This window comes from Chiloscyllium plagiosum, unplaced genomic scaffold (genome assembly GCF_037043375.1).
Source record: "Chiloscyllium plagiosum isolate Xiang-an unplaced genomic scaffold, Cpla_swu_hap1 HiC_scaffold_43, whole genome shotgun sequence".
NCBI classification, from domain to species: Eukaryota; Metazoa; Chordata; class Chondrichthyes; order Orectolobiformes; family Hemiscylliidae; genus Chiloscyllium; species Chiloscyllium plagiosum.
Window position 1 is genome coordinate 36,698,787 of NW_028270181.1, and position 26,379 is coordinate 36,725,165.

Genomic DNA, 26,379 nt, shown 5'->3' on the forward strand with positions numbered 1-26,379 from the left:
GCGACTCAGGAGTTCATTACATTTGACTAAGGGTGATCATGTAGTAAAGCAATGAAACAACAGATTTAAAAAAATATATCTAATTTAACTGTGTGATATCTCAACTCGGGAGTGGGTATAACATTGAATATTACAGAATGCAAATCACTTAATTAACAAGGAAAACCAGGAGAGATGTCATCCACAAATTGTAAATAATTATAAACACTTTCCAGGAACACCAATGATGGCAAGAACCATGTAGAAAACTTTCCTGGCTAATTGAATTGGCAGATGTATTTTCAATGTAGAGTGGCAATCCTTTATTTCTGCACATAAAAATGCAAACATTAAACTCTGCAGTGTTACATTCTCTGTGTGTTTCCATTATATTCTGTGTGATCTCCACTGGGAGATTGGTGTTGCAGCTCTGATGATGACAACTTTATCATTCCCAGTTGGTAGAAGATGTTTCTCACTGAAATTGGATTGTGACAGGGAAGGGATGACCTCATCGAGGGAAGAATCATCATTGGAAACTGTGTTAGTTAGAAAAACTCGTAATTGTCGCCACTTCATGAACAGAGAGGCAGCTTGCTGTTGTAATAATGCTGCCTTCACATAAAGAGATTACATCACTTTCTAGTGGATGGATGTGATTTTGTTTGCTGCATCTACCCTGTTTTCCTCTTCCTTAATGCCCCGCTAACGTCGAAATTTGCTTTCTAATTTGTGTTGGATTTTTGTTCAGCAGCTTGGTGTTGAGGGAATGTACCTCACATTGTCTCCATGATGTCAGTCATGACCATTTATTGTATGAATCCCTGACATTAGCGAGCCCTCTACCGTAGCTCTACCATGGGCTGTCATTACCCATGTCTCAGATAATTCCCATATCCTAGATTACTTGTAGGAACGTAGTTGACCTGTCATTGTACCATGTCCGTCCCATCTCTGTGTTGGAGAAATTCAGGTCCCCTCATTGTCACCCTCCTGCCGTGGCATGGATTTGCTTTTCTCAGTTGCTGACGCAATACCGTTCTGGTATAATCTAGTTCCAAACCAGACTCAGACGGATCATTTTAGCTCCTCTCAAAGTATTCTTTGTTTTTCTTTCGAATTATCTCATTCTGCCATTTGCTGTTTTGACAATACCTGAGTGTCCGTTTGCCTTCCTCCTCTCTAGGAGGGGGTTAGCTTAACTCCATTTTATTGGGACAGATGACCCACAATTTTGAGTACACCTATTAAATAAAATCACTTCCAAATGAAACAGAAGTGCCCAGCTTCTCCAAGCTTTCAACATAGCTGATATCCACATTCCTGGGACAATTCTTTTAAAGCTGTGCAGCATTCACACATCCCTTGGAAAGTTCGGTGCTCAGGTCTATATGCGACACAATAAGTGCAGCATATCCCCAAGTACTTCAGGGCCCCAATTCATAAGCAGTTGCTGACATCAGTATTGGCTCAGAAATGTTTGGCAGGTCAGGTCATATTGGGACCACAGATGGAACCTCCATGTCCCAAACCAGAAGCCGAGAAACCAAAGAGAATCTGCCCCGGCCCAGGGAGAAGCGGATAGCATTCAACCTCATTGGGAATGGGACAGTATGGAGACGCACTTGGTGCCCTGTACAACAGTGACAGAAATTAACTTGTTTCAGACTGGCAAGTCAATTGGAATGGAAGGGGCAGCCTTTGCACTGGCTCGGGTTACACATAATTGTGGGCTTTCAAGATCGAGACACTGTCAGCGGGGCGTGTGTCATTCTGCTGGAGTGGTTCCTCTCAAACTGCCACACACAGTGCACCACAATGTGCTATTTGATCTGTTCCCATCAGCGAGACACTGGGAACACCATTACCTCACTCTGACTTTGTGCCAAATCTGCTCAATAGAACCCTACCTCTGTGTAATTGGCAGCTAACATTGTTATCAATCTGGCCAGAAACACCTCACCCTGGTGGAGACATTGTCATGGTGTGGCCTTTTGAAATTGCCCAGGTTCCTTCAGTTCCAACTGTGTCTGCAGGAACAGAGAAATTACAGCCCGTTACAGCAGTTGAAGGGGAGGTGGAGATTTGGAACAATCCATCATAATTCAGAATCATAGAATGCTACAGCTGTTATAGTACTGAACAAACTAATACACACATTGTATTTGTGAGGGCTCTCTGTGCTGATCACCTGGCTAATTTCACAACCTACCTTTCATGAAATGTACTCTAATTCCCGGTAATTCCCCATTTTATTTCCCTGAGTTAACCAGACGATGCTAAAAAAGGAGAATGCAAATGTCAGTGTTGGACAGATTGTGGCACAAATCCTATTTCCTCATTGACAATTGGTTCCTTTGCCAGGCATCACCAGTCCGTCCTTACCTTTCACCATGACCAATGTAACCTGTCAGTTTCCCTTGTTGAACACACTGTCAGATAGAGCCAGGGACTTGGAGACAGATGACAGCACGGAAAGCAGCTACACGGCATTTCGGGTTTATCTCAGTGAAGCCCAATCAACGTTGTACCTGAAGGATGCTTGAACCAGCTTAGATCGGAGGGTCTAACACTCTCCTCACTGAGTTTATCCAGACACGCAAATGCAGCACGATTCCTATCATCCATTTTATCCCCATCACAAACACTCTCTCCATCGATCAATCTTTTTCCTTCAAAGACATTCTCTCAAATTGAGCAAGGTACAACCTTCCCTGAGAAACCCATGCTGACTCTCCTGGATTAATCACTCCCTGTTGAAGTAACCATTTAGAGAATCACTCAGATTTTTGTCAGCTCTGGAAGTGTAACAGCAGCTGGTATCCCATCCTAAAATGTTTGGAAAACTTCTGACAGATGGATCTGATTGACCTCATTTCATGCAATGGCTGAGAACTGAACCCATACCAACTGCTTGGAAGGCAGCCATGCTGCCCACTATACCCCCATCCCCCTGCCAGCTGGGTGCTCGCTATTCTCAAACACACTTAACAACACCGTCATCATCACCAATTGAATTGGGGCTGAAATAAAAACAGAAATAGCTGGCGAAGCTCAGCAAGTTTGGCAGCATCAGCATCAGAATCCCTCAGTTCTGAAGGAGAATCACTGGACTTAAAAAGTTCCCTCTGCTTTCTCCCCACAGATCCTGCTGGGCCTGCTGAGTTTCTCCAACAATCTCCATGTTGGGGTTCAGCTCTCCAGGATCTGCAGGACTGTGTTTGTAATCCCAGAGACGTTGACCCACGGAAGGGGATATTGGGTCAGGTGAAGGTCTACCTCATTCATTGGGGCAGATGTCAAGGAGCATCTTAAACCGGAGAGGGATCAGGGGAGGATTGGAGCCGTTTAGAGAGAGAGTACAGAAGGTAAGACCGCTCAGCTCAAAGCACGGCACTTAATGCTGCCCCGATTATAATATTGAAGATGGCAGAGGGGCAGATGAGCTGAGACAGGGTGGGAGCTGGGCGATATTGATGATGTGGAAGGTCAGTGTGTGCATCTGATCACATTCTGTCAGTCTGACTAATAGCAGTCATTCCTGGCACTGGATTCACTGAGGGGTCAAGGGTGAGTGAACAGAGCGGACTGTCCCTGTTATTCTGTTCCTGACTCTCCAGCTCCCGCTCTGTTAGTGACCTCTGTTAGTCTCCTGGGAAATGTTCATTCTCTAATAGTGTCCGGTCTAAGGAATATCATTCCTAAATAACTCCTGTCCGAGGTAATAATGATCAATGTGTCTGTGTCTCCTCCTCTGTTCTGTACATGTCATTGTTCAGGATTGTGGGCACATTTATTCACAGACATTGAGGATGTTATGAAACAAACCAAACCCACCGAAAATATATTAAGAAAATGGCCCAGGCCTTTTTAAAGAAAAAAAATTCTCTAAAAGGTAAGTGTAAGGAATTGTAATTCAATTGTTTAAACTGCCAGGCTTGAAGCAAAACACACTTTACTCCACACTATCGATAAAATACAAACAAAAGAAAGAAATATTGGAATAACCTAACTCTATTGGAAACCTAACTGGCTGACAGATTATTTAGTTACTGAGCTGCAACTTTTCCAATTAAGTAACATTCCATAAAACACAGGCTTGGCAAAGGTGAATCCAGTAAAATAGATTGTCTCACATGGAATTCTGGACAAGGATTGTAACCGATTTGCTCAAAATTACATCTACTTTCACTGTTCATGGAACAGGACAATATGTTGCTTGAGGGGACAGCTCAGATCTCTCTGTAGTTTCATGTTGACCTGTCTGTAGAAAGGATGACAGATCCATAACAAGTGATCTCTTCCTGAATCTCACCAATCTCCAGATGGAATTCCATTTCACAGGTTTTTGGCCAACTGACCAGATGGTGAACATTTCCCCGCAGTATACAGGTAACTCTCCCAAAAGCAGTGATTAATGTGTTAACGTCTGCGGTTGAATATAGTCCAACCAATTCTAGATCAGTGAGATATACCAGGAAATCAGGTGACCAATACTGGAGCCTGAGGATAAATCAATAAACGACAGAATTCTATCACGGGATTCGAAACACTATGCCTTCTCCCCACAAGTGGGTCAGACTGCTATTACCTCTTCCAGATTTCACTCATGATAGTCTCTGTAACAGCCTGCAGACCATAAACAACCATTACCTCTTCCAGATTTCATTCCTGATACTCTCTGTAACATCCTGCAGATTATAAACAACTACTACCTCATAGAGTCATAGAGATGTACAGCATGGAAACAGACCCTTCAGTCCAACCCCTCCATGCCGACCAGATATCCCAACCCAATCTAGTCCCACCTGCCAGCACCCGGCCCACATCCCTCCCACCCCTTCCTATTCATATACCCATCAAAATGCCGCTTAAATGTTGCAATTGTACCAGCCTCCACCACTTCATCTGGCAGCTCATTCCATATACATACCACCCTCTGCGTGAAAAAGTTGCCCATTATGGCTCTTTTATATCTTGCCCCTCTCACCCTAAATCTATGCCCTCTAGTTCTGGACTCCGTGACCCCAGGGAAAAGACTTTGTCTATTTACCCGATCCATGCCGCCCATATTTTTATAAACCTCTATAAGGTCATCCCTCAGCCTCCGACATTCCAGGTAAAACCGACCCAGCCTGTTCAGCCTCTCCCTACAGCTCAAATCCTCCAGCCCTGACTCTGTAACATCCTCTAGATTATAAACAACTATTACCTCATCCAGACTTCATTCCTGCTTGTCCCTGTACCAATATTACGTCTTCCAGATTTCATTCCTGCTTGTCTCTGGAACATCATGCAGATTACAAACAACTATTATTCTCTTTTCAATTTCATTCCTGCATGTCCCTGGAACATCATGCTGATCATAAACAACTATTACCACTTGCAGATTTCATTCCAGCTTGTTTCTGTAAATTACTGCAGATTATAAACAACTATCAACTCTTCCAGATTTGTTTCCAACATGCACATACTTCCTCTCTCTCACATGCAATCTCTCTCTCTTGCACCCACTGTCTTTTGCACACACTATCTCTCTCACACACTCTATCTCTCTTGCATGTGCACATGCTCACACTCTCTCATGCACACACACAAACCTTCTCCTGTTCACACATGCACTCTGTTTCTCCTGTACAGGGACACTCTCTTACAAGGATGCACTCTCTCACACGCACACACTCTCTCGTGCACTCTTGCTCGCATACACTCTCTTTCTCTGTCACCTGTGCAGTGTCTTTCACTCATACAGGCACACAATCGCTCTCTGTCACATGCTCTCCCTCGCACACACTCTTTCGCACACGCTCATTCTCTCTCATGCACTCAGACACTCTTTCCCTTGTGCATGCATGCTCTCTGTCTCTCTCGCACAGGGATACTCTCTTACAAAGACACGCTCTTCCTCTCACATGCGCACACTCTCTTGAGCACACTCTTGCCCTTGTTTGCACACTGTCTTTCACCTACACACAGTCTCTTTCTCTAATGCAGGTACACACACACTCTCTTTGTCACATGCTCTCTTTCGCACACATTCTCTCACATGCTCTCTCTAGCACACTTTCTCGAAGACACACTCCCTTGAGTGCACCCACACAACTTTTCTGACACATGCACACGCACTCTCTCTCTCACATATGCACACTCCTGCTTTCATACATACACTCTCTTTTGCACATGCACAGAATGTCTCGGTCATGAATACACTCTTCCCCTTGCACACATGTGTACTCTCTCTCTCTCATGCACACACACTTCCTCTCGCCTTCGCGCACTCTCTCTTACATTTGCGCACACTCTCTCTCACATTCGCGTCAACTCTCTCTCTCTCCCGTTGACATAAACTATCTCTCTTGTATTCGCACACACTTTCTCTCTCTCTCTTGCATTTGCACACTCTCTCTAGCTTTCGCACAAAATCTTTCTCGTGTTCGCGTACTCTCTCTCTCTCTCTCTCTCTCATGTTTGTGTACAGTATAAACCAGTATACTTGTTTGAGGTGGGGATTTCTACAGGAGGGCCCTGTATGACCTGCCTCCCTCTCTTACCTTTCCTGGAGGTCCCCCATCTAGCTGACTGAATCTTTGGTTTATCTCCCTCCCTGCAACTGTCATCCATCACACCCCGTAGCTCCTGTAAATTCCTCATTCCCTCTAACGGTCGCTTCAACCTACAAAGGTAGGCAATCTGATAGGATTTGCAACAAGACATACTTTGTAGAAACATCTATCCCAGTACTATGGAAACTATCCCTAATCTCCCACGTCCAACAAGAAGAGGACATCACTCTCCCAAAGGCCATTACTGCACTTGAACAATCCACACACCGAGAAAATAGCCCAGTCTTGCTGCTCGAAAAACACTGCCCTCGGATAACTTGGCACCTGTGTTTTATTTTTTTAAATTAATCAAGAGAGATCTCAATAAAGCATATGCACAAAAGCCCCATTCAATTCATTATTGTAGATTTAAAAAGGGGTGTAAGGAAGGATTTTTCAAACAAAGTGAGCAGTTCCCCTGCAGTGAGTTTTCTCCACAGCTGTGAATTTCACTGTTTGTTTTTCTGAGACTGAACTCCATGTCACTGCAGGGTCAAACAGTGATGCAGGATCACTGCAGGGTCACAAGGGCTGTGCATGGTCTCTGCTGGGTCACACGGCTGTGCATAGTCACTGCTGGGTCAGATGGCTGTGCAGGGTCACTGCTGGGACACACGGCTGTGCAAGGTCACTGCGGGGTCAGACAGTAGTACAGGGTCACTGCTGGGTCACATGGCTGTCCAGGGTCACTGCTGGGTCACATGGCTGTGCAGGGTCACACGGCTATGCAGGGTCACTGCTGGGACACACGGCTGTACAGGGTCACTGCTGGGACACACGGCTGTGCAAGGTCACTGCGGGGTCAGACAGTAGTACAGGGTCACTGCTGGGTCACATGGCTGTCCAGGGTCACTGCTGGGTCACATGGCTGTGCAGGGTCACATGGCTGTGCAGGGTCACTGCTGGGACACACGGCTGTACAGGGTCACTGCAGGGTCAGGTGGCTGTGCAGGGTCACTGCTGGGTCACATGGCTGTGCAGGGTCACTGCTGACTCACATGGCTGTGCAGTCACTGCTGGGTCACACGGCTGTATAGGGTCACTACTGGGTCACACAACTGTGCAGGGTCACTGCAGGGTCAGATGGCTGTGCAGGGTCACTGCTGGGTCAGATGGCTGTGCAGGGTCACTGCTGGGTCAGGCGGCTGTGCAGGGTCACACGGCTGTGCAGGGTCACTGCTGGCTCACATGGCTGTGCAGGGTCACTGCTGGGTCACATGGCTGTGCAGTCACTGCTGGGTCACACGGCTGTATAGGGTCACTACTGGGTCACACGACTGTGCAGGGTCACTGCAGGGTCAGATGGCTGTGCATGGTCACTGCTGGGTCAGGTGGCTGTGCAGGGTCACTGCTGGGTCAGGTGGCTGTGCAGGGTCACTGCGGGGTCAGACAGTGGTGCAGGGTCACTGCTGGATCACATGGCTGTGCAGGATCACTACTGGGTCACATGGCTGTGCAGGGTCACTGCGGGGTCAGACAGTGGTGAAGGGTCACTGTTGAGTCGCACGTGCTGTGCAACGTTACCCATATGCTTCTATCTCAGTGTTTCTAATCTGTACATCCTTGCTTACTATGATCTGCCTGTTTTGCTCATAAACAAAGATTTTTCGCTGTAATTTGGTGCACATGACAATAAATAAATCAAATCAAATCAATTCAAATCAAGCTTTTCAAAAAAGGCAATAAAGCTAGAACAGGAATAACAGACCAGTGTGTGTTATATCAGTGTCAGAGAAGCTGTTCGAGAAAATTTCAAAGTAGGGAATTAATCTCAATTTCAAGAGACACGGTTTGATCATGGAGAGTCAGCACAGCTTTGTCAGAGTAGGGCCATGCCAAACCAATCTGATCATGGAGAGTCAGCACAGCTTTGTCAGAGTAGGGCCATACCAAACCAATCTGATCATGGAGAGTCAGCACAGCTTTGTCAGAGTAGGGCCATACCAAACCAATCTGATCATGGAGAGTCAGCACAGCTTTGTCAGAGTAGGGCCATACCAAACCAATCTGATCATGGAGAGTCAGCACAGCTTTGTCAGAGTAGGGCCATGCCAAACCAATCTGATCATGGAGAGTCAGCACAGCTTTGTCAGAGTAGGGCCATACCAAACCAATCTGATCATGGAGAGTCAGCACAGCTTTGTCAGAGTAGGGCCATGCCAAACCAATCTGATCATGGAGAGTCAGCACAGCTTTGTCAGAGTAGGGCCATGCCAAACCAATCTGATCATGGAGAGTCAGCACAGCTTTGTCAGAGTAGGGCCATGCCAAACCAATCTGATCATGGAGAGTCAGCACAGCTTTGTCAGAGTAGGGCCATGCTAAACCAATCTGATCATGGAGAGTCAGCACAGCTTTGTCAGAGTAGGGTCATACCAAACCAATCTGATCATGGAGAGTCAGCACAGCTTTGTCACAGTAGGGCCATACCAAACCAATCTGACCATGGAGAGTCAGCACAGCTTTGTCAGAGTAGGGCCATACCAAACCAATCTGATCATGGAGAGTCAGCACAGCTTTGTCAGAGTAGGGCCATGCCAAACCAATCTGATCATGGAGAGTCAGCACAGCTTTGTCAGAGTAGGGCCATGCCAAACCCAATCTGATCATGGAGAGTCAGCACAGCTTTGTCAGAGTAGGGCCATACCAAACCAATCTGATCATGGAGAGTCAGCACAGCTTTGTCAGAGTAGGGTCATACCAAACCAATCTGATCATGGAGAATCAGCACAGCTTTGTCAGAGTAGGGCCATGCCAATCCCAATCTGATCATGGAGAGTCAGCACAGCTTTGTCAGAGTAGGGTCATACCAAACCAATCTGATCATGGAGAGTCAGCACAGTTTTGTCAGAGTAGGGTCATACCAAACCAATCTGATCATGGAGAGTCAGCACAGCTTTGTCAGAGTAGGGCCATACCAAACCAATCTGATCATGGAGAGTCAGCACAGCTTTGTCAGAGTAGGGTCATACCAAACCAATCTGATCATGGAGAATCAGCACAGCTTTGTCAGAGTAGGGCCATGCCAATCCCAATCTGATCATGGAGAGTCAGCACAGCTTTGTCAGAGTAGGGTCATACCAAACCAATCTGATCATGGAGAGTCAGCACAGTTTTGTCAGAGTAGGGTCATGCCAAACCAATCTGGTGGAACCTTTTCAGGAGGTGACCAGGTGTGTAGATGAGAGTAGGCCAATTGCTGTCGGTTGTATGGAGTTCAGAAAAGCCTTTGACCAGGACCCACATGGGGGATAACGAAGGTAAAAACACGTGGCATCCGGAGTAACTTGGCAACTTGGCTCTAAAATGGGTTCAGTCAGTGAAAACAGAGGGTGTTGATAGAAGGCTGTTTGGATAATTGGAAGTTGGTGTCCAATGGTGTTCCGCACCTCTCAGGGCTGGGTGACTCATTCTTTGTGATAATCACAAATGACATTGATAAAGGTGTATGTTTGTGTGGGGAGGGGGTGGGATCACTCAGGGCGGCAGGGTAGGTATGGTGGTGTGGGGGTAGGTACAAGGGGAGGTTGGTGATGCTACATACGTTTGCATATTACACAAATATTGACCGAGTAGTTGGCAGCGAGAGAAATAGTCATCGGTTACAGATAGATCCAGACAGATTGGTCAGACGGGCAAATCAGTGGCAGATGAAATTTAACCCTGATAAATGTGAGGTGATGCACTTTGGCAGAAGTCACAAGACAAGGCAACACTCAATAAATGGCAGGACACCAGGACACTTAGAGGAACAGAAAGATCTTGAGGTGATTGTTAACAGATCCCTGAAGGCGGCAGGACAGGTTAATAGGGTAAAGAAGGCAGACAGGACACATGCCCTTCCCAATAGAGACATCGATTATAATAGAGCAGGGAGGTCCTGCTTTGTTTGGGTCACAGTCTGAGTATTGTGTACAGTCCTAGTCACTGCACGATGGGAAGGATGTGATTGTAAGGGAGGGAGTGCAAAGCAGATTCAGCAGAATGTTGCTTGAGCTGTAGCAATGTCGCTGTGAAGAGAGAGGCTGGATAAGCTCAGGCTGCTTTCTTTAGAGCAGTGATCGGGGTGTATAATACTGAGGGGTGTGGACAGTGTGAGTAGAAAACAGTTGCTCCCCTTGTTCATTAGCAGATAATAAGGTGGCATTATTTTAAGCTGGAAGACAGGAGGTTTCGAGGGGACATGAGGAAAGATCTTCCCACCCAGAGGATGGTAGGGGCCTGCATTGCACTGCCTGGGAAGATGGTTGAGATGGGAAACTTCACAACCTTGAAAACACACTTGGATTAACAGTTGAACCGTCATAACGTTCAAGGCTATGATCCAAGTGATGGAAAGTGGAAGTGATGTGACTTTAGCGTAATATAATGTGAATTTAGCTCAAGGCCCTCTCCTGTTCTATGTGATTCTGTCATTCAATGATTCTGAAGGGAAGGATCTGAATTGGCTTCGGGTTTTTTGTATTTGTTTTGAAAAAGATATTACCTCTTGTAATTTCTACCGGTTGCTTCGATCAGCATCAGTTTTTGTATTAGATCACGGGTAAAATTTCCCAATTGAGTTGGATAACTGAATGAACAAGGGAAGCAGTGGTGTAACAGTGTGCAGTAGAAGAGATCGCAAGGAGCTTTACAACATGAGGTACTAAATGATTGAGTCGCCTCAGCAAAATGAAGGGAATCAGTGGGGGAAAAATATCAAAAATAATTTAGATCTTGATGGGACTGATAGTGTTTGAAATAATACAAATCTTGTTGTTTGAAGATAATTTGCAATTAATATTTAAGACACAATGGGAAAAGATTAATCCAGTCTTTGGGGTATTCAGGAGAGTCCTAAATCTCACGGGTATCACATCATTAAAATAAACATGTTGTCGTAATCTGTTTGTTCAAAATGAAGATGTGATCACCGTTTCCCGGTGGAGATACCACACAACATAAAATAAAGACTGTGGAACTGTGTCAGCTCCAATACCCAGAGAATTCTCCAATTCCGACAGATTCCCAGCACCAGGAAAGGAGAGGTTGTTCCACAAGCAACAAAATGCATCTTCCAAGGCAAATGGTCAGAAAAGTATACTACACCATCCTTGCCTGTGTTGGTATTCCTGGTAAGTCTTGGGACAATGTAAGTTGTATTAAATCATATTTATTGCATTAAATCAGACTTATTTCCACACTATTAATGGTAATTATTTTATTTCTATTTAGCAAAGAAAATCCCAATGCCAGACAATAGTATACTCACTGACTGAGTTTTGAGTGAATAGTTTGTCATTTATGAGGCTCATCAGTAATGTGCAGCATTGTCTCTTCCTCCTTACAGTGCAGAATGGGTTTGCACTGAGGCCACAATGATGGAGTTTGGCTGAGTACTGACCCTCGCTGGCCAAGAAATTGTTTAGCAAGACAAATTTCTCTCTTTCTCTCTCTATCTCTCTCCCTCTCTCTGTGGTAGTTCGGTCAGAGGGGTTTGTAACTACCCATCTCTCAGTGCCACCTGGTGTTTCCCATTCCCTGATGTGAAGGGATTTTGTTGGTAGATCTTGCTCAGACAGATGGCTCCGATGGGAGCACAGGGACAACGTGGACAAGAGGTGAGTTGGGCAGGTCATTATGGAGTGATAAGCGAGGGTCAGCACGGATGGCTTTGACTATTCTGTGTGTTGTCTGTGAGCAGACATATGGGGGTGTGATGTTTGTGAGGACAGATCACTGGGAGACTGTGATCACTGTGTACAGTGTTCCAATGATGATGTGTGTTGTTGAATTATTTGATAACAAAAGGACATGTGAGTTGGGCCATTTGTAAAAAGATGTACAGTACAGTCGTGCAGGCTTTAATAGGATTGTGTAAGGTTCACCGAGCATGTGTTAGTGCCATTGTGCCCAGAGGTTAGTACAATGCAGAAGACTGAGTTAGGCACCAGCTTTCTGTAATGGGCTCTCTTGAAATATTTTATTCTTATCTTGGAGTTCAGTTTTCACTACCCTATAGGATCCTACTCATTGGTGTGGGGTGCTGTCTGAATACTAATCCAATGTTGTGTATGACAGATACATTTTACCCATGATTCACTGGGCACTGGATGAGGACAGTACGAGTTCCTCGTGTGATACCAATGTGCACAGTTAACATTTCCAAACTAATGCTGTGGTCTCATTCCTCTCCTGAGAAAAGAAAATCTTTTGTCCATACCGCGTGGGCACGGTGCATTATCCAGTGATTTAATGGAATTATCAGTGAGTTTGCTGATGACCTTATAATAGGTGGTATCATGGACAGTGAGGAAGGTGATCAGAAATTGCAGCAGCACCTTGATCAGCTGGGGAAGTGGGCCGATAAATGGCACATGAAGTCAAAAATAGATGTGTGGGGTCTTAAGGAGTGTAGTGGAACAGAGGAATCTTGCATTTCAGGTTCACCGTTCTCCGAAAGTGGAGGCAGAGGTAGACAGGGCAGGGAAGCAGGCTTTTGGCACTCTGGCCTTCATCAATCACAGCACTGAGAAGTTGGGAAGTTACGTGAAAGTTATTCAGGAGGTTGGTGAGGCTGCACTTGGAATGTTGCGTTCAGTTTTGGTCACTGTGTTATTGGAAGGATGTTAGTAAACTGGAAAGAGTGCAGAAGAAATTTACAAGGATGTTGCCTGGACTCAATGGTCTGAGTTGGGGGAGAGGTTGGACTGTCTCAGACATTTTTCTTCAGAGCGTAGGAGACTGAAGAGGGAGAGAGATCTTATAGAGGAGCATAAGATCATGAGAGGCATGGACAGGGTGAATGCACTCAATCCTTTTCCTTGGGTTGAGGAATCGAGGACTGAAGGGCATCAGTTTAAGGTCAGAGGGGAAAGAATAAAAGGTAACCTGAGAGGAAACTTTTTTTACACAGAGGGTGGTATACATACAGAACAAGCTGCCAGTGGAACTGGTTGAGCTGTTTACATTAAGATTTAAAAGGTATTTGGAAAAATACATGGGTAGGAATGGATTAAGAGGATATGGGCCAAGTGCAGGGAGATGCGGTTAGCATGGATGGACATTTGGTCAGCAGGGCCCAGTTTAGGCCAAAGGGCCTGTCTTCGTGCTGTAGGATTCTATGACTATGATTCTATTTGTTCATTGGTGTAGGATGTGGGCATCACTGGCTGGTCAGAATTTATTGTCCATCCCTAGTTGCCCTTGAGAAGATGGTGGTGAGCTGCCTTCTTGAACCACTGCAGCCCACCTCCTATGGGCTGACCCACAATGCCATTAGGGAGGGAATTCCAGGATTTTGACCCAGCAATAGTGAAGGAATGGCAATATATTTCTCCATCAGAATGGTGAGTGGTTTGGTGTGGAACCTGAAACTTTTAGAGTTCCCATATATATGCTGCCCTTGTCCTTCTAGATGGAACTGGTCATGGGTTTGGCACATTTCTGTCTGAGGATCTTTAGTGAATTTCTGAAGTGCATCTTGTAGATGTTGCACACTGCAGCTACTGAGCGTCGGTGGTGGAGGGAGAGGATGCTTGTGGATGCAATGCCAAACATATGGCCTGAATTGTCTGGATGGTGTCAAGTTTCTTCAGAGTTGTTGGGGCTGCACCCATCCAGACAAGTAGGCAATATTCCATCACACTCCTGATTTGTGTCTTGTAGGCAGTGGACAGGCATTTGGGGAAGTCAGGAGATCAGTAACTCACCATGACATTCCAAGAATGTTGTGCCCTACTGATCCAGATCTCCAGGATTCCCTCTAAGTGAAGGTATTACTGATCATGGAATTGAAACTGAATGGGGATGACGAAGCTCAGGCTGGGACCCTCTGATTGCTGTGGCCTCATGTTGCTGGGAGGATGTGTCATTGCCGAATTGGACTGAGTGGGGGTTACTGCTGGAATGATATTTTCTGGCCCAGAGCTCTTGATTTTCACAGCTCACTGTAAATGCAGTATTGTAGTAAGTGTTCAGCACTAACAGCAGAATACTCATTAACTCAATTGCAAGTTTTACTGGGAATATCTTGCACTGTCCAACTGTATTGTGTGTGTGTGTGTGTGTGTGTCAATAGCCTGAAGGGATGGTGACAATGTGATTCAGGGAACATTTTTCAATTCGAATATTACGGAGTGTGGGTTCCTAGCCAAAGGGGAATAACGAACTCCAGTCTCTAAATGTTACTGGGGGCATTTCTCAAAGTAAACTTACAGAGAGTGTGGGTTACTAACTGGAGAGAACAGCCTACTCCAGTGGCCTTGTGAAAGTAGGAGTACTTCTGACTGTAGAATTTCACTGTTGTGGAAAACTGGATGAAACGGAATATCTGACCACAGTGGAAAGTAGGACCATATAGATATGAATCCCATGGTGCTTCATTTCTGGGAGATTTCTCATTTCTGTCTGTTCACTGATGGAGCTGTCAATGTCGTTTGTAAAATTACAATGGATTGTAACTGGGAACATCTTGGCAGCTGGTTGAATATGTTCGATGCTAAGTTTTCAAAGTGAAATGTTCCATTGGAGATGAACAGATGTGATAATAGTTTTCAGAAAGGAAAATGGCAGAGCAACAATGTTAATTCAGTAAAATACCCAGTGGACATATTGTGCTGATTTAAATAATACTTTTGGTCCTGATTAATCTTTGTAAGGTTTGGACAAGTTGTGGGACATTGCTGTGCGAATGTACATTTTAATCAGGATTGAGATCATAAAATGGAATCCCTATAGTGTGGAAGCAGGCCATTTGAGACACACCAACCCTCCAAAGGATATCGCACTGACTCCCTGTAACCCCGCATTTCCTGTAGCTAATGCACCAAGCCTGCACATGTTTGAATTGTGGAAGGAAACTGGAGCACTCAGCGAAACACTCCCGCCCCCCCCCCCCGCCCCCGTACACCTGGTGAAGGAATTGAACCTCGGCTCCCAGGCAGCAGTACTGAGCACTGTGCCATCTCGAACATACAACAGCAAATGCTCACAAGATTTCATAGGTGTACCTGGTTAGATTCGGATTAACAATGTTTGAATTTGTAATTCATAATCTTTCCACAGTGAATTTTCCAGCAACCGCTGCTCTTCACTTTGTGATGTGAGTCTTCCTTGGGAGGAAAAGGATTTGATGGGAACTGAGCATCAATCAGATTTAAGGCAATATGTGAAAATAAAACAAAACAGTCAATAATAATAGGAATTAAAATGTCAGTTTCAACAAATAACTGACTTTAGTACTTGCAATATTCTGACTTTGGTTAATAATCAAGTTAAGGAGCATTACATCAACTTGAGAGCCCACAATACGGAACATTTAACACCCTGCTTTAATATACTACACAAGCCTCTCCCATTACTCAGTTTCTAAACCAGAATGAGTGTTCCATATTCATGAGCTGCAGTCATGGTCCCTCTCATTAGTGGGAATATCATTTCCATATTTGTATCACCTAGTGCTATTTATACACCTGCATCCTCTATTTCACAAACACTGCGCACAAATACAATTTGCAGATTTATGAGCATTTCCCTTCTGTACATGTGAGAATGACAAACATTCTGATTCTGTCGGGAGCCCAAACTCTGTCACTCATCGCTTGGTTTTTATACCATAGCCTCTGACCTTCCAACACAGCAACATGTTAACTCTGTAATACACCAACCTCAGGATCGGTTGACTTGTATTTCCAGAAGGATTGAATATCTGTTCCTCAATCAGTTGCAACTGTTTACACAGTAACACTTTAATTGTGAAAAGAAATGTTCAACTCTTAAACAAAAATATTATGAACACATATTGTCAATAAGAAGCTCTCGAAAAACTGGAGTAAATGAGATGACGACTCTTTTGTTTCAGCCTGAGGACAGGTGAAGATGGTTCTGGCTGTGGGAGGTCAGTCATCTCAGCTGTTGTACATCTCTGCAGGAATTCTTCAAAGATGTACCTTGGTCCTAAAATCTGCAGGCGCCTCATCAATGCTGGTCCCTCTGTCATCATATCAAAATTAGTGAGGTTTGCTCGTGAATACACAATGTTCAGCACCATTTACTACTCTTGAGATAACAGAGAGGTCTGTGTCCATACAGAGTGCGATAACATCTGGCTTGAGCTGATCATTGACAATTAACATTCATATCCCATGAGCACCAGGAAATGACCAACTCAAAACGTGAGAATCTACCAATCTCCTATTGGTGTTTTATGACATTGCCATCACTGAGTGCATTATTATCCACAACCCGGACCAATCATTGACGAGGACATGACCTGTTCCAGCCATGCAGGTGCTGTGGACAAGGAGGATGTCAGACACTCTGCTTACTGTGACAATAACCTCCCTGCCTGCCTCTCCAATCCATCCCCACCATCCAGAAAGCATCGCTCAGGAGTGGGATTGAATTCTCTCCAAGTAACTGGCTGAGTGCAGCTCACATACAACACTGCGTGCAACATTCACAAAGCTCCACATTGTCCAGGACAAACAGCTGATTGGCATAATTTCCCCACTGACCATTCAGCACACACTCTCTTCACCAATGACACCACGGCCAGCAATGAACACCACCAACAAGATGCAAACCAGGAACAGGGCAGGGCCCTTTTTACCAGCACCTCACACACCCATGACCTCCAGCACCTGGAAGAACAAGGGACGCAGATGCACAGAGACACCATCACGTGCCTGACAGTTAAAGCTTACACTCCGTGAGTACAGTTTAAAGTAATCACCATTTCCACATCTGCAAGGGGAGATCTCTGAACCCGAGGGCTTGTTAGTCTCTAAGGGAATATCCTGTACAGCAGAGAGTGGGACAAATGTACAAGGTGAAAGGATGGGTGCTAGGTGCTGAATTCAGGGCATCAGTTATCCCAGTGGATAATCCGTGTCATATCTTAATTTGTCAAGTCCAATGAGTTTCCCAACTCTTGATGGTCTCAAAGCCAGGAGACAAAACCCATTGCCTCGGTTGTCTATGCTGAGTCCTGGCCAATGTTTTGGTGCTCCCGATTCCAGGTATTTACACTGAGTGAGTTTTAGGATCCCTTATCTTCAATATTGAATCAATTTTTGGAATTTCATCGTTCAGACAATGGACTCGGTTTGGGGATATTCAAATACCAGGGAGTGGTCTAAAAAGGGAGCATTCTTCAGGAACAGTGAGTTATCTGTGCACAGGGAACTCCATTTGCTTTTATTAATTGAAAGGTTATGGGTATCACTGGCTAGACTAACACTTACCATCCTTCCCTTATTGCCCAGAATAAACCAAACTATTATAGATCTGGAGTCACATGTACACCAAGACGAGGAAAGGATGACAGGTTACACTCCCTAAAGGATATTAGTGAGTGAGATGGTTTCATTTCTAACAACTGACGACTGTTCATTGCCACCATCAGACAGTAGAAGTCTTGATTTCGATTGAATTGAAGTTCCACCATCTGCCATGGTGGACATTGAACATCAGTCTCTTAATTAATAATCTAGTGATGAGACACTGAGGCCATCATCTCTGCTCATCTTTCACATTGGCCTGAATCCAAAGTGATCGGTTCAGATGCCAAGCAATAGTACATTATTTCCGTTCTAAATGGACCCCCTCTAATTCTAAGGCTGCACCCATGGGTCTTAGTCTCCCCACCTGACAGAAACAAATTCCCAGCATCCGCCCCTTCTAAGCCATGCATTATCTTGTGAGTTTCTATCAGATCTCCCCTCAACCTTCTAAACTCTAATGAATACAATCCCAGGATCTCAGCCATTCAAAGTATGTTAGGCCTACCATTCCAGGGATCATCTGTGTGAATATCCGCTGGACATGCTCCAGTGCCAGTATATCCTTCCTGAAGTGTGGGGCCCAAAACTGGACACAGTATTCTAAATGGGGCCGAACCAGAGCTTTATAACGTCTCAGTAGCACATCGCTGCTTTTATATTTCAACCCTCTTCCAGCACCACTAATCCAGAATCTGGTTTCCAGTATCTGCAGTCATTGTTTTTACCTCAATCTTTCTGTAGCCTCCCAACCTCCTCAGTACTACCTGCCTGTCCACCTAACTTCGTATCATCGGCAAACTTCGTTAGAATGTCCCCAGTCCCTTCACCCAGATCATTAATATATAAAGTGAACAGCTGCGCCTCAACACTGAACCCTGTGGGATCCCACTTGTCACTAACTGCCATTCTGAAGAAGAACCTTTTATCCCACCTCTCTGCCTTCTAACAGATAGCCAATCCCCAATCCATGCCAGTAGCTCACCTCAAACACCATGGGCCCTCACCTTACTCAGCAACCTCCTGTGAAACACCAAATCAAAGGCCTTTTGGAAGTCTAGGTAGATAACATCCACTGGGTTTCCCTGTTCGAACCTACTTGTTAACTCTTCAAAGATTTTTAACAGGTTTGTCAGGCACGACCTCCCCTTACTAAATCCATGCTGACTTGTTCTAAGCCAACCCTACACTTCCAATAATTTAAAAATCTCATCCTTAACGATGGATTCTAGAATTTTACCTAAGACCGTGATTAGGCTAATCTGCCTATAATTTTCCATCTTTTGTCTTGATCCTTTCTTGAACAAGGTTACAACAGTGATTTTCCAATCATTTGGGACTTTCCTTGAATCTAGTGATTTTTGAAAGATCACAACCAATGCCTCTGCTATTTCCTCAGCCACCTCCCTCAGAACTCGAGGATGTAGCCCATCCGGGCCAGGAGATTTATCGATTTTTAGACCTTTTGGCTCTTTTTTTAGCACTTTCTCTTTTATAATGGCTACCATACTCAACTCTGCCCCTGATTCTCCTTAATTGTTGGGATATGACTCATGTCTGGGTTTGGGTGAAGGCTGTGGTACACAGTGTTCGTCAGGTGGTGGGGGGGTCAGTGCCAAATGTTGAAGTTCTCCTGATTGCATTGGGTATCCAAGCTGGGACATAGTGGTTGGATTCACTGGTGAATATCTTCTTAGTTCAGCTTGCCAGGATGTTCAGAGTGAGGGTTTCAATGCTCTATCATTTCTTTGTTCATATTTAGGACACTTCTGGATTAGTGGTGCTGGAAGTGCACAGCAGTTCAGGCAACATCCAAGGAGCTTCGAAATCGACATTTCGGGCAAAAGCCCTTCATCAGGAATAAAGGCAGTGAGCGTGGAGCATGGAGAGATAAGCTAGAGGAGGGTGGGGGTGGGGAGAAAGTAGCATAGAGTTCAATGGGTGAGTGGGGGAGGGGATGAAAATGAAAGGTCAGGGAGGAGAGGGTGGAGTGGATAGTTGGAAAAGGAGATAGGTAGGTAGGACAAGTCATGGGGACAGTGCTGAGCTGGAAGTTTAGAACTAGAGTGAGGTGGGGGAAGGGGATGTTCAGAGTGAGGGGCTCAATGCTCTATCATTTCTTTGTTCACATTTGAGACACCATCCATTCCTAGACACGGTTGAGTGATCCAGTGCCATGTACTGTAATTCATGTTATGTGGGTGCAGAATTTTAGGAGTAAACTCAACTGTGGAGGCTCCAAAACTGAATTCAAGATTTCTTTGTAATCCATGTCTGTGTTAGGTGCATCCACTCTTTGTTTTACTGATCCTGGGAGTGTTTGTGTGGATGCTGTCATCTAATTTACAACTCCAGTGAGCCTGAGAAATGTATAAAGTAAAATAAATCAACCACTGTCAACCCCAGAAAAAATGTTGAATACGTCACTGTGTTTCTGAGACTAACCTGCTATTTGCGTTCATCCCTGTGTATTATCAAAGTGAAAATGTTTCAGAAGCTTTAATGTTTGTGTGATATGGAACAACAATTATCTTTGTGCTATTCCTGATGAAGAGCTTTTGTCCGAAATGATGATGTTCCTGCTCCTCAGATACTGCCTGACCTGCTGTGCTTTTCCAGCACCACTCTGATCTAAACTCTGGTTTCTTGCATTTGCCGTCCTCACTTTTGCATAAAATACTTATAGTTTGGGCTCAGGCATAGATACATTTGACCAGTAACTTCAAGTCTCTTTTTTCCTTTTTCTCTCTCTTACAGTAAGTCTAGTGACGATTCTAATCTTAGCTCGGGGCAAGTGTGGTTTGTCTAAAAGCACCACTCATTATCTGGTGGCCATGACAATATCGGATCTGCTATTCATTGCTTTCGAAATCGTACTTCGCCAGTTTCCATTTTATTATTATCCACAGTGTTTCCTGGACATCACTCCTGTGTGTCGTGTTATCCATGTGTTGAGCTGCTGGGCCATTGATTGTTCTGTCTGGTTCGCCGTTACTTTCTCTTTTGATCGATTTGTCGCCATTTGTTTTCGTCAGATGCAAACTAAGTATTGGACAGAGAATACTCCAATTAAGGTTCTAGCAATAATCTGTATTTTCTTTTCTTTTAAAAATGTTCCCAACTATTTTCGATTTAAACCTGGAAAGGTCATCAACAATGTTCCATGGTTCTGTTCTACCAGGTCCAGTTACTATACTGACCGCCGGTGGGCAAGTTTTCAATACTTTGAGCGATTTTTAACACCAAAGCTCCCATTCTCTTTTATTCTCTTTCTTAACGTTCTGACTGTCGGATACATCTCTGAGGCCATTACGGTGCGTAAGGGGCTCAGGGGTCACAGAAAAATAGAGAATGACCCAGAGATAGAAAGCAGAAGGAAATCTGTGATCTTACTCTTTGCCATATCTGCAAGTTTCACCCTTCTCTGGTTGCTGGATATTTTCCGTTTCTTTCGTGTTGCTCATTCCTTGGATTCCACTGCTTTCGATATCTTTTCAAAGCCTCATATATGCTGCGGGACCTGAGCTGCTGCACCAATGCACTTGTTTATGTGGTGACACAGAACAGTTTCAGAGACCAGTTAAAGCATGCCCTGAAATATCCAGTTATAAAAATAATTCAATTGATGAATAAATCCAAGTAACTGAGAGTGAACATTAAAGGCAGCAGATAAAGGAATGAGGGGTCCAGGTGAGGAATGGACTGACAGGAGAAGGAGGAGCAGCAACACGGTAACACTCCTTTCCTAACGGGCAAGGAATGGTTCCATCTGAGGAGCGAAACCAAAGAGACTGTAGGAGCAAAACAGTGGAAGTGTTGTTAGCAATGGGCAACCGTTAATAGAAAGCTGGATAACAAAAGTATAACCGAAGGGGGAATCAGACATGCACAGAATAACATCATCCCCAGCAACCAGTTGTCAGTGAGTGAACCAGATACAAGGTCAATGACCTGGAGGCAAGTATCATCGGTCACTGCAGGCCGGAGTGGGAACAGCAATGGCAGGCTCCTGTCCTCACGGAATTCACTCATCTACTCATCTGGGCAAAACTAAATAAAAAAGGAGAATGTTCCTATTACACAGAGTAATATACTGTAAATAATCCGTGTCTTTTGATTACAGATGTATTTTCAGCAATGATTTCCTTTCTCTGGTTCCATGCCCTTCCCCCCGGCCTGATGCTGATATCACCCCCTCTATATATTTGGTTCTTTCCACCAATCAGCCGCTGTGTTGGTGGGGAATCCACGGCCCAGTCAGAGGGCTCAGTGACAGACCGGATCCGACACTGGGGAATGGGGTAGGATGTGCCAGATGAGCCGACCCCCCTCAGTGCTGCCATGAAAAGGTTTTGTGGCTCTCACTGACTCCATTGGGCTCAGTGGGAACTGACTCTGGGTGGACTCTGTTTGCTTGGGCCTTCATAATGGAGCCTGGGATCAATTGGAAGATTGACGGACCATCAGCAAGGATTTTGTTTCCATCTGTAAAACAGCTCCTCAAACCCAACCTTGTATAAGTTCATGATTGGCCCATCTGATCAAGGTCCTGTTTAACACTGAGGTAAACCTCCTTCACTGTTCACTACCCCACCACCACATTTGGAGCCACCTGCCACCTTACTAACCATCGGAGACAAACAGGAGACTGGAAGAACACAGCAAGCCAGGCAGCATCAGGGGGTGGAGAGGTCAATGCTTCGGGAGTGAGGGTAAGAGGAGCTGCTGATAAAGGGGTGGGAGCGTGGGGGAGGGTTTAGGGTGGGGAGGGGACAGAGTGGTGAGGTGAACGCCGGTAGAGGGTACAGCTTGGTTGGTCGATGGGAGGAATGAATCCAGGCAGGTGGCAGGGAGGCGGTGAGAGTTCAATGGAAGGTTTACACGGAATAATGGTGATCCAGGGTGAGTTAAAGACTGGAATTGAATTGAGGGGATTAATCTCACTTACGTGCAGAGTAACAGTTACCCAGGAGTGAGTTCTAGAAACTGTAGTCCCACAGCATGTCACACAACTGGTCCTTGTTGAAAAGCTTTTCTGACCTGACCAAGCCCCATTTACACTTTCCTATCCTTATATCTGCCCTCATGTCTTTTAAATGTTGTAATTGTACTCCCCTCGATTACATCCTCTAGAAACTCCTTCCATACACATACCAGGCTCTGTTAAAGATTTACTCCTCAGGTCCCTTTTAAATCTTTCCCCTCTCACCTTAAATCGAAATCCATCATGGTTTTATAAATCTCGATAAGATCACCCCTCAGCCTCCAGTGCTCCAGGGGAAAATGTCCCAGCACCTCCTTATAACTCAGGCCTTCCAGTTGGGGGAACATCCTTGTCAATCTGTTTCCCACCCTTTGCAGTTTAATAACCTCCTTCCTACAGCAGGGTGAACATGATGGTATGCAGTCCTCCAAATGTGGCCTCACCAATGTCTTGTACAGCTGTAACTTGACGTCCGAACTCCTGGGCTCAGTGCTCTGCCCGATAAAGGCAAGCCTGCCAAATGCCTCCTTCACCACCCTGTGACCCTGCCTACCTGTGGCACCACTTTCAAGGAACTATGTACCTGCACCCCGAGGTCTCTCTGTTCAACAACACTCCCCAGGGCACTACCATTAACTGTGTAAGTCCTGCATATGCACACTCTCTCTCACTCACACACTCGCAATCCCTCTCTCACATGTACACCCTCTCTAGCAAGTCTCCAAGTATTGATGCCCATGTAACTGTTCTCTGATATATTTCTTACACGGATTGGTTCCCTACTCACATTTGTACATTTTGGGGTGCGCTGAACTGAAACTCCTATTTCCTGATGCTTGCAACATTTCTCCTTTTTATTGATTCCCTGCCCCTATTCTCCCATTTCGACCTGCTCTGTTCCAATTCTCTAATGTGTTGGCACTCCCACTAATTTTCTAATGTAATGGCACTGTGTACCAAACCCATCTACTGAAGCCCCACCAGTTCTCCCATTTACCCATACCCCGATACTCATTCTTCCATTTACTGATGCCCAGCCCAATTCTACTATTTAGAGGTGCCCTACTCTAATTCACCCATTTACTGGTGCCAGGCCCCAATTCTCGTCCCACTGTGCACCAGTTCTTCCATTTAGTATTTTCTTACAACAATTCTCCCATTTAGTGGTCCGCTGCCAGAATTCTCTAATTTTGGCATGCCCTGCATCAAATCTCCGAATTACCAATCCTGCACAAATCCTCCCTTTAGTGATGAACTGCACCAACTATCCAACTGAATATTGTCTGACCCCAATTCTCCCACTGAGTTGTTGACACCAAAATTGGAGGTGTAGTGAACAGCGAAGATGGTTACCTCAGATTGCAACAGGATCTTGATCACATGGGCCAATGGGCTGAGAAGTGGCAGATGCAGTTTAATTGAGATCAATGTGAGGTGCTGCATTTTGGGAAAGCAAATTTTAACAGAACTTATACACTTAATGGTAAGGTCCGAGGGAGTGTTGCTGAACAACGAGACCTTGGAGTGCAGGGTCATAGCTCCTTGAAAGTGGAGACACAAGTAGATAGGATAGTGAAGGCGGCATTTGGAATGCTTTCCTTTATTCGTCAGAGCACTGAGTACAGGAGTTGGGAGGTCATGTTGCAGCTGTAAAGGACATTGGTCAGGCCACTGTTGGAATGTTGCGTGCAATTCTGGTCTCGGAAAGATGTTGTGAAACTTGAAAGGGTTCAGAAAAGATTTACAAGGATGTTGCCAGGGTTGGAGGATTTGAGGGAGAGGCTGAGGGGTGACCTTACACAGGTTTATAAAATCATGAGGGGCATGGATAGGATAAATAGACAAAGTATTTTCCCTGGGATTGGATAGTCTACAACTGGAGGGTAGAGTTTAGGGTGAGGGGGAAAGATATAAAAGAGATCTAAGGGACAACTTTTTCACACAGTGGATGGTACGTATATGGAATGAGCTGCCAGAGAATGTGGTGGAGGCTGGTACAATTGCAACATTTAAAAGGCATCTGGATGGGTATATGAATAGGAAGGGTTTGGAGGGATATGGGCCGGGTGCTGGCAGGTGGGACTAGATTGGATTGGGATATCTGGTCGGGATGGATGAGGTGAATAGGTCTGTTTCTGTGACTCTATGACTCTAAGTACTGAGGTACAGGAGTACCTGACCCAATAGTGGTCTCTGTCTCACTCTCTCACATACTCACACACACAGTTACTGAGGGACAAGGGATGACAGAATAATATGAGCATCTTCAAATATTAAAGCTCCGTGAGGGGTTGTTGGGGATAGTGTAGAGGGAGTTTTACTCTGTATCTAACCCTGTTCTGACGCTGCCCTGATGGGGATACAGTAAAGGCAGCATTACTGTGTATCTAACCCCATTCTGTCCCTGCCCTGAGAGTGTTTGATGGGGACAGTGTAGGGGGATCTTTATTCAGGAACATAGGAAAAGGAAGAGGCCATTCAGCCCCTCGAGCCTGTTCCATCATTCAATGGGATCATGGCTGATCGGTGGCCTAACTCCACATTCCTTCCTTTGGCCCATATCCCTCAATATCTTCACTGAACAAAAATGTATCTCTCTCCGATTTAACCTGAACGACTGATCCAGCATCCACTGCTGTTTGTGGAAGAGAGTCCCTCTCCCACCCTTTGTGTGTCAAAGAGCTTCCTGCCATCTCTCCTGAACGCTCTGGGCCCTCATTCTCAGACTCTGCTCCCTCTCAGTGTAGAATCTCCAACCAGTGGGAATCGTTGATCTTGATCGATCCTGTCTCATCCTGTTTATACCTTGAAGGCTTTGATCAGATCACCCCTTAACTTTCTCAATTCTGGAGGAAAACAGCCTCATTTGTCGAGTGTCCCCTCAGAATGTAATCCCTGAGGTTCAGGATCATTCTTGTAAACCTCCTTTGTGCTCCCTCTCTGTACTCCAACCTGACACCCACACACTTGCTTGCACTGAACTCCATCTAACACAGCTTTGCCCATTCACTCAGTCTATCAATATCCCTTTGTAATGTTAAGGTACCATCTGCTGAAAATGTGTTGCTGGAAAAGCTCAGCAGGTCAGGCAGCATCCAGGGAACAGGAGAATCGACGTTTCGGGCATAAGCCCTTCTTCAGGAATGAGGAAAGTTTGTCCAGCAGGAGGGACTAGTGGGAGGGGCGTCGGAAATGTGATAGGTGGAAAGAGGTCAAGGTGAGGGTGATAGGTCAGACTGGGGTGGGGGCGGAGAGGTCAGGAAGAAGATTGCAGGTTAGGAAGGCAGTGCTGAATTCGATGGATTTGACGCTCTTCCTCCAACCGTCGTGTTGTTGTGGTCTGGCGATGGAGGAGTCCAAAGACCTGCATATCCTAAGGTACCATCTGCACTGTCTACAATGCTGCCTAACTTTGTACCTAACCCCGCGCTGTCCCTATCCTGTGTGTGTTTGATAGGAACAGTGCAGAGGGATATCTATACTCTGTATCTAACCCCAGGCTGCACACGTCCTGGGAGTATTCGATGCAGACAGTATGGAGGGAGATTTACTC